Raw genomic sequence first — 10,275 nt, forward strand, 5'->3', positions numbered from 1 at the left:
ACCGATTGTGGCGGAAGCAAAAATTATATCAGTGAATTCATATTCGAAAGAAGTTTTCAATTATATAATTTTTTCTCCCGCCGCAGTTGGTCTCGTTGGTTAAATTTATGGTCAAAGTTGGACCTCGGGAAACGCAGGCGCGCTATATTTTGTAATGGAGGGAGTAACAATTGATCCAACAACATAATGATACCAAGCCTCACTATGAATGGCATATTTTCTAATCTTTCTAATTTTCAAGCGCATTTTCTCCATCTTAATCTTGTGATCATCGACGACATCGGCAACATGCAACTCCAATTCCATCTTCTCCCCCTCAATTCTTTTCAATTTTTCCTTCAAATCCTCGTTTTCTCTTTCAACTAAATTTAACCTCTCGACAATAGGGTCGGTTGGAATTTCCGGTTCAACTACCTCCTACATACAAATATCTATGTCAACTTGATGGGCATAATTTGTCATAAACACGAAATGCAATGAATAGTTTTAAAAGAGAATATACCACATCCGAATCATAACCCGGACGAGGGCCGACGGGGACGGATATCAAAACCATGTCACTATGTATGACAAACAACGTATGGGTAAGATAATTATACGAGTAACTATATATCCAAATCATACAAACATCAATTTTTTATATAAAACTTCACGAACAAGAGGCTCACCACAAGGTGGTGCCGGCGACGGGACGTTGCGGGCGATCGACGGTGGTTACGACGGAGATTTAGAAGGCACTAAGTAAACCACACCTACATATGCAAACTAAGTGTTATTTTTGACCTCAAATTGCATATAAATCAAATACTAGCACATATATATAATTCCTCCCAAATTACTAAACTCAAAAATCAATCACTATATAAAGCATTGCATGAGCTAATCTAGCAATGAGAGATGAAAGGACAAAATTGCTAACCTTTGTGATCATTTGAATAGATGGGGGCCTTCAAATCTTGACAAATTTTAGGCAAAATGTGTGATGAGCTTGAGAGGAACATAGAAAAGAACAGAGAGGAGAGGGGAAAGAGGAAGAACAGAGCGAGCTCGGATGGACGAAGGGTCTATGTAGGACGACCTTTAGTACCGGTTCGTGATAAGACCCGGTACTAAAGGTGCTGAATGGGCCCCGGACTGACAACATCCTGCCACCACTCACTTTAGTACCGGTTCGTGGCACGAACCGGTGCTAAAGGTTTGCCACGAACTGGTACTAATGAGAGCGGCCGGCTAGCCGTTGGAACCAACACTAATGCACACATTAGTGCCGGCTTAAATTTAAATCGGCACTAATGTATTTCACATTTGACCCTTTTTCTACTAGTGTATATCCGTTCATGCTGTGTCAGAGTGCCACAGCGGCGGTACACAAGCGGGCCACATTAGACGTATGTACGCAGTAGAGTATATTATCGCTAGCTTCCGCCGATCACGGTCGTCTTCTAGTTCTAACTAAGCTAGCCTGCTGCATGCACCGTCTTCTAGCTAGCCTGATTGCTCCGAACGTCTCTGTACGTGGACATTTCAACGACGTCGGTGTTGCTCCAGTCTCTCTCTCTCTCTCTCCCCCTCTCTCTCTCATATCCGTAACGTCGGCTGTTGAATATTCTTGCTCTATATAAAGTGCCGGCTGTGGTGCATACGGTGTACAAGAACAGAGAGGGACGGACACAGTTGATCCAAGGACCACGTACGTCCCTAGCTTCTTCCCACGTTGAGCTGAGCGATGGACCGACAAGTTCCAGCTACAGATCCTTGGTGGTACCCCGACGACTACCCCGGCGAGGCTGCAGCAGCCGCCGCCGGCGACGACTTCCTCGACATGTTCGTTGACAGCTCCATGCATGCATGTAGCTGGATTTGGCTGGTTCAGCAGTTAATGCATGACTCAAACTCTCAAAATGCCTTCTTGCAGCGAAGGTCTACTCGGGTTGGCGTGGGAAGGAGGCACGGCTCTTCCCTGCGTCCGCTCTCCGCCACCGGCGCTGGGGCCACCGTGCGTGTCGACTCCAGAGCCGCCACCTTCCGAGGACGTGATGGCAGCGTGGCTCTACCCGATCGTCAGTGGCGAGGACAATGCCGGGGACGGCCCGATGGTGAAGAGCGAACCGTCGGCGAAGGCGACGGGGAGTTTTGGGATGACAGAGAGCGAGGGGAAGCTTCCGGCTACGGACGGTATGTACAATGTCAAGGTATGAACACATGCATGCACCCAATTATTTATCAAATCGTTTTATAAGTAATAAATAAGGGAGCTCTTTTATGGTACCCTGTATTGAATATTGACCGTCCATCTGCAAAGATCCAATGGTGGGTACCTATCTGTACTGATGAAACTGGATTAGCAGCATCGCTAGTACCGCACATCTCACGTCCACCGGTATACTGCTCGGAGGGCATTATCGGTGACTCTGCATCACCGGCAGCCGCCTCCCGGGGCTCGCCTCCTCTTCGACCCCATGCCCGCCGGGGCGCCTCCTCCCTTCCTTTAATCCGCTGTGCTATGCATGCTTCTATGGTTTTGGACTTCTGGCATGCCACCGTGCGCCCCATCCCCCTTCCACGCTACGGCCGCGATGTTCTTTGCCGCCCCGCATGGCTAAGCAGTGAGCACCTTAGCATCGCGTTTATTGTGTTGCCTCGTTCATGACGACAGTGCATGCCAAACCACCCTGCGTCGCGGACAAGCTCGCCGTCGTTGACGATGAGGCCAGGATGTGTACAACGTCGTGGTCTTCACGGAGAGCTGCGGCTACGAGAGGGCCGGAGCCTGGCGGAACCTCGCCTATTTTGTGCTAACCATGCCCTCGCTACGCTCATGGCCGTCCTCCTTTATTTTACTACTGCTTGCCTTCATGATCAAGCTCTTCATGGCCTGGATCACGCTTTACTTTAGCCTCAGCTTGCCAGACGTGGAGCAGCTACTCATCTGCCTTTGCTGTGAGGTCGACGACCACGTCATTGTTCAAAAGCTCACCCAGGCAGGGCTCAACATACCTGTTTCCTCGTCGTCACCCCGCTGTCACAGACTCACAGGAGGGCACGATGCATTCCGAAATATTGATCCGCCAGAGCAATTCCCTTCACGAACACAAGAAGAGCTTTCACCGTCACATATACTGCTCCCTCCCCAGTAGCAGTATAGGGTACCATAAAAACCCTCTTCCAATAGGGAGCACATATTCGTCGGGTAGCTCAATTTTTCTATAATTTCAGTCACTTTGGTTTTGAGCTGTAAGATCAACATCCAAGGGCCAGGAAAGAAAACGGGACAGGTGTAGCTCACGTAAGTGAAAATATTGTCAGCGTCACACCCCATCTTTTCTTGTAGCCGGCCGACTTGCCCCACATCTCTCCATCAATGTGCATCTTCAACGTTGTCCCTCAAACCACCCGCATATATTTGAACTGCAAAGTTCAGAAGTATTGTGTCATTCAACGAGGGTCTGTATTGGTCCGTCCGATGGTCCGGGCACACTTTCTCCCAAAAACCAGAAACAAAATAAGAGGGCTTTGTGGGTGTCCTGCGGCGCGGGGTGAAGGAGGGTGGCTAGGTCAGAGCGCGGAAGGGCGTTTCTCCTCTCCGCGTTTGATTATAACTCCTCTAAAGTTAATGACACGATGCAAGGAGTTGCTAGAATGTTGTCCTTTGCTATCCAGTTGTCAAAGTAAGGAGTCAGTAACACAAGAGTAAGTTACACTATCAGCTATTTCAACAAGTTGAAACCGTTGCTCCATGAGCCAATCGTCAAAGATTCTTCTAAATTGTCCTAAAAAAGTTTCTTCTAAATGCCAACTTAGCTGATGACCATAAAAAACCCTCGAAGTTTCATTGCACGAATCACCGGCTCCTACTCTCTTTTTTCGCGGGAGAAATCACCGGCTCCTAGTTCTGCTATATACTCCTACTGGACTAGATCAATGGAGGAACTTGTCTGATCCATCAACGTTGCGTCGTGAAGCAAAAATCTGCAATGGGGATGTGAGCATCGAGGGCCGGCGACGAGGCCGACCTCCAACCGTCACAAGGATGTACCCTATGCACCGGATGCGCCACAGCCCGATGCTGCATGTCACCGCCCTCGTTCTCGGCCCTCGTGGGGCTCCGAGGATCGTCGGACCGCACCTCTGCCTTGTGGAGCAGGTGCACCGGCGACGAGCCTTGACTCATCTGCACCCTCAGCAGGTCCGCGTCCCGGGCCTTCTTCTTCTCCTTTGCTATCTTTCGCCAGTTGGACAGCGCCCTGGCTGTCTGCTCGTTGAAGATGGTTCTCTTCATGTGTGAGCCCATCTGTGTGACGAGCGCGTAGAGTGGGAAGGTGATGTAGCTGCACATGATCTGGGCAGCTACCCCGAGCACCACCTTGGCGATGCTCACTCCCATATTCTCATGGTAGCATCTCTTCAAGCCAGGCGTGGCCTGCGATGAAACATCAGCTCTTAATTTGTCTTACATCCAGTCCATCAGCGACAAGAGTGTCAGGTGCCTTGCATCCATAGCTGAAGTGTCAGGTATTTTTACGTACCACTGTCCACACGAAATGTGCCATCTGAAACGCATTCTGGAAGAGTGTGAGGTGTATGAGGAAGAGGACCCAGTCAGGACGGTTGAACCAGAAGTACTTGTTGCTCGGCTCGACGACGGGAGCACCCTTGACGACGCTTGTCCGGTCCTGGATCTCCAGTGCCATCTCCATGATCACCATCTCTAGCTTGGTTCCAACCCACAAGAGGATCTGTTGAGACAAACAAGACAATGGCTTGCATTTTAAATATGTTTGGAGGGTTAACTACATTACAGTCGAGATGAAGAAAAGAAATTTGGATGCACTTACGACGAGTGGGGAGAAAGAGATCCAGAGGAGCGTGCCGATCCCTACAAGAAGATGACAGCGGTCACATGACAAATTCATAAAGATTTATTCAGCATTTTGTTCGTTCGGGTTTGAATGTGTTATAGTTCTATAGTTGGAATATTAATTAATCCCGGGAAAAGAAAGGGTGAAGGCGAGGAGGGCGAGGCGACGGCTACCGTTGATATTAAGGAAGAGGGTAAGGACCGCCACGAACCAGAGCTTGAGGCTGCGACAAAATGACAAATGTGTCATCATCATATGGAATATAGCGGCAATTAGGTAATCTATTTATCTACCTATCTATGGGTGTGTGTGTATTGGACTATATATATTAGTGTAGAGACAGTAAGTGAACCTACCTGATACCGACGACAACCTTGAAGTCGTCCTGCATTGATCTCTTGATGTACTTGTGGAAGTCGAACCTGCTGTTGTGCGACAAATGTGCATTGATGAAGCCCTGCCGCAAGGTGAGGTAGTCCACCTTGGTGACTGACGTGAAGAACTGCCTGAAGAAAGCCACCTGATCCACATCAAACACCACAGATTATGGCATATACAATGGTTTTATCTTAGAAATGTCACATTGAATAAATGATGAGATGAAGTGGAAAGAAATCATAAGAAAAGGCTTGTCCTTTCTTATTTAAGAGAAGACAAAAGATAACTTCTTAGCACAATATGTCTCACCATGTCTTTAGGAATAGCTAGTTATTGAAGATAAAGCTAAGAGATGACCATTGTAGACATGTTTTTTTGTCATCTCTAAATTACATGCAAGACTTAAATAAGATAAATTTATCAACCATTTTACATGCCCTTAGTCAAAACACAGGAAAAATGATGAGGGCGTGCAGGAAGAAAGATACTCACGATCCATCTGACTCCGGGGGTGCTGGAGAGTCCCAGGTGCCGCTTCACGAACGTCGTCTGGTGCGTGAACCGGCACCGCGACGGATCTGCGAGGATTCAGCCAGGTTAAACATATCAGTTCTTCAATCTGATGATCGCTAGTGCGTTTGAAAATGCACCGGGTTTCAGAAAGAAAATGCGATTGGTAGCTAGCTAGATGCTGACCATTCGCGAACTGATACTCCAGCGAGGTGGTCTCCGACTCCCACTTCTTCCATTTCTTCATCTGCTGGACGACTAGGATCAGTAACAGCGTTGCAATGGATGAAATTATGCTTCTCCTGAGAAACTCACTTTGAGACGGCTGAGAGCCATGGTGACGACGCTGTACAAGACGTGGAAGACGGCGAGCACGAAGATGAATATATGCAGCTGGTGCATGCTCCCCGCCGACATCAGCGCCACCTTGCCCTGCGGACAGAACCAATTTAGGCAAGCCAAGCCAACAGGAGAAGAAAATCAGGTCATTGAACTTCCATGTTCATGCTCACTAGCTAGGTGCTCACCTGTTCCGCGCAGACGTCCTCTCCGGCTGGGGCGGCCAGGAACCGGCGGTGAGTCTCGCCTTGGAGCCATAGAAGCCTCCGGTGGTTGTCCACTTGTCCTTGCCGTGGCCACCACCGCCGGCGCCGTCGTTAAGCTTGCAAGGGAGCATCCTCATGCCGGCCTCCTTGGAGATGCATATCCTGGAGATGGGCGTCTGCGCCACGGTGAGGAGCAGGGAGATGAAGCCCACCAGCATGAGCTCCGCCTTCATCTTCTCCAGCGCCTCCCCCAGGGCCTTCTTGTGGCGCTTGCGGAACCACTGCACAGCATGCAGCATGAGTAATATAAGTAGACAAAAATCATCAAAAACGCACACCTACGGGCAATCGGTTACGGATTCCCTATCCCTAATCTCCAACTAATCCAGCTTCAACTCGAGAACAAACAAACATTTCGGGCAGCTTAAAAACACCGTTGCATCCAATCCAACCAAACAACGCCACGACACTTATAATTTTGAAATGTGTAACTGTCGTTATTTTAGTTAAAAAAACGTACGTGGCCGAGCTTGTGGAGGGCGTGCTCCACGGCGACGGAGACGAGTATCATGACGGTGCAGACGAGCGCCACCGCCCACGTCGGCGTGTCCGGCAGCTCCCGCCCTCCCGCCCGTCCCGCCATGGACCAAGCCCAAGCACGTAGCGCCGGCACGCAATGACGCAGCCTCTTGTTTGGCACCGAGTAAACGAACAGCTCGATGAACCAGACGCACGCACAGCCACCGATCGTCGGAAAGAAGGATCTACGACGTACGTGACCGGCCGGAGCAGGCGAAGCAGGTATGCGTGGTGTGGCAAATTGAGGTGTGGTGTGTGGCGGGGCTGGTAGTAGTCTGGCCAGGTTTTTATATACGGATGAGCGCACGGGCGGGCGGGCGGGCGGGCGGGTCGTCAACGGCGCGTCGGCGCCGCCGGGTTGGCAGGGGCGCTGCGGTTTCGTTCGGCGCCGGGTGGTCCATGCACGGCGAGCGGAGCCCGTGGGTACGTGCTACTGTGCTAGTAGTACTAGGTACTGGGAGTAGGAGAGTTTGGTGGCGGAGTACGCATGCATGCATGTGACCGCGGTTTCGTTGCCATGGCGCGCCCATGCTGGTGGTTGCGGACAAAGCACTGCCGTGTGATCGGGTACGGTGTCGGGAGTCGGGACCGGTGACGAAAGGGCTGAGAAATGCGAGACTGCTCTTGAAAAAGAAGAGGGGAAGGAGTAAACACGTGGATGGTTGTGTGAAGTCCGAGGACTGGGCTCGCGTTGACGCTCGGCGCTCCCAGACTCTGACTCTCTCACCAAAATTATCAATGGAAACAAGAGGCGGAACTCCTACTGTGTCGCGCGGAATAACAAAACAAGGGAAACGCTGGGAATCCACAGACGGAAAACAGCTGACGCGTTGACTGGCCGCCTCAGACGATTGCCACGTGCCATGTGAGCCCCGTCGTGGTTCTAAGACTGACAGTAGAATAGGGGGTAGGAATGTATAGGCAAGATTCTAGCTATGAAGGAGTTGTACACATGAGTTTTACGAGTTCAGTCCCTTCTCAGAGGAAGTAACAGCCCTACGTCTCGGAGTCCGGAAGCGGTCGACTGAATATATGCGTGTGAATTGTAGAAAGTGCGAACCCCTGTCCCCAGAGGAGGGGGGTGGCTTTATAGAGTGCGACAGGACCCCAGCTCCCCTCTGTTACACAGGGTTCAATGTTCATAAAGGAGGAGCGTTACTGGTAACGTCTGAAGTAAAGTGTTGTAAATGCTCATAAAGCTATGGTTTAAACCCTGACCGTTGCGGAGTGGAGGGTTTCTCATCTTCTGGTGGTCGAGTGCCTTCAAGGTGGTCGAGTGAGCACATCTTCGTGGTCGAGTGGATGCCGGTTTCTCTTCGACTGCTTCTGGTTCTTTGTAGAGATGTCCTTGGGAGGATATGTTGGACAGATCCATGACCCTACCCTAGATACATAGCTTCATCATTAGCCCCCGAATGGATCAGGGTTTGAGTGAGGAAGGAGTTGGGAACACTTCCGACCCATTCTTTGTGCTATGAGTATATCTTGTTCTGGAACAATGAGTTGAGGGGACGACGTCGACTCCTTTCTCAGTCGCCTTGGTCCATTCTTAGTTTTTGTCGAGTGAATTTTCACAGTAGAATTCCGAATGATAATGTAGAGGTTGTTTGTCTTCAGTCTGGCAAGTTGCTCTGCTCTCCGCGGATTTCGCGGGATTCAAATTTTGGGAAGTGCGCCAGACGGGCAGAACCGTGGTTATCAAGACGGATTAGGCAAGTCTCCTCGATCTCCGTGCCACCTTTTTCGCCACGTACTGCGCGCACGACTGTTGCGGGATTTGTTTAGATCGTCTGGGTCCACCAGTCAGTCACTCGGGGGACGATCTTATAAAAGGCTCCGGACCAGGCCTCTCCCCGTGCGCTCCCATTCTCTCTTCTTCTTCCCCGACCTCTCCGCCGCGCTCGCTTCTGCTCTCGCCGCCGAACTCTCGCTCGAACTCGATCTGTCGCCATGGGGAAAGAGAAGACGGTGGCGCTGGTGCGCGAAGAAGGCGACCGCGAAGGCGAAGGGCAAGCGGACCAGCCGGGGCGGATCCTCGTCGAGATCCGGCCTGCCGCCGGGCTAGATCCAGGGCGACTGGATCCGCTCGACGATCACCCATGATGACCTCGACGATCTGGTAGAGGGGGCACTGATCCCCCACAAGTCGGCATGGCTCCCGAGGAACGAGACCGAGCCGTAGCCAAGGGAGGGTGAGTGTGTTCTCCTCGCCACCCACGTAGATCGCGGATTCTCTCTGCCTCCCCATCCTTTCTTCCGGGGCTTTTTGAACTTCTTTGGGGCTCAGCTCCATCATTTCACTCCAAACACCATAGTCTATCTGGCTGCTTTCGTGTAGATGTGTGAAAATTTCTTGGGCTGTCGACCGCACTGGGGTCTTTTCAAACACATCTTCACCTGCCGCTCCCAGTCGGTCAAAAAGGCCAATCCGAGTGACGAGAGGACTCAAGTCATTCAGATGTGCGGGGGTCTGGGGATCCAGATGAGGAGCAAGAGTACCTTCCCAGCCATGATCCTTCCCGACTCGGTCCGGGGCTGGCAGTCGACTTGGTTCTATTGCAAGGATCAGCCGACCCCGGGTCAGTCGACTAGACTTCCTCCCTTTTCTTTGGCTCGAGTGGAGAAGCCCGCTCCCCTGAAGGTGGTTCCAGAAGAGAAGGCACAGGTCAAGGTGCTGGTCGAGCGGGTCGTCTAACTCGTCCGCGACGGGGTGACCGGGTTGGACCTGCTGGAGGTCTTTCTCGCTCAACGCATCCAACCACTTCAGGCACGCGATCATCCGATGTGGATGTACTCTGGGCTCGAGGATTCCACTCGGATCCACCCGGAGGACGTCAGTGAGGACACCTTGGAGAAGTGGCTGATGGGGATCACCAGCAACAAAGACAACTCTCGGAGGTCCAGGAGGGTGATTCCATTCGACCACTCGCATCAGCCGGAGCAGGTATGATTCTGTTTTATCAAGTATCTTTCCGATTCACTGTGTGACATCTTATTTATGGTCGACTGAATTTCCTTTGATCGTTGTCTTTTCAGGCCCTCATCGACATGTATTCAATGCCCAACGGGGTGCAGGAGCAAGACGTCGAGGAAGGAGCGAGCGGGGGTGAAAGTGGCAAAGGGAACTCGGATGACGAGGAGGACGAGGAGAGCGATGAATCGACTGATGACGAAGAAGTCGACTCCTCACAGGGAGAGGAGATCCAAACACGCTCACGACCCGGCGAGCGCTCCGGACCTGGTGGCCGCGCCGATTGGACAGTCTTCGAAGCGTCCCAAGACGTCTTCCCCAATGCCGACTGAGAAGGCTCCAAAGCAGTCCAAAGTTGTGCCGCCTCCAGTGCCGAAAGCACCGGAAGCCACCTCCTCCAAACTGCCAAAGGCTTTGCCCAGGATCAAAGTGA

General features: G+C 51.4%; 1 pseudogene; it reads right to left on the reverse strand.

The window, feature by feature from the left end:
- Window positions 1-3,653: 3,653 nt before the first annotated feature.
- Window positions 3,654-7,244, reverse strand: LOC123108267 (MLO protein homolog 1-like; annotated as a pseudogene).
- Window positions 7,245-10,275: the final 3,031 nt, after the last annotated feature.

This window comes from Triticum aestivum, chromosome 5A, assembly GCF_018294505.1.
Source record: "Triticum aestivum cultivar Chinese Spring chromosome 5A, IWGSC CS RefSeq v2.1, whole genome shotgun sequence".
Classification (NCBI taxonomy): Eukaryota; Viridiplantae; Streptophyta; class Magnoliopsida; order Poales; family Poaceae; genus Triticum; species Triticum aestivum.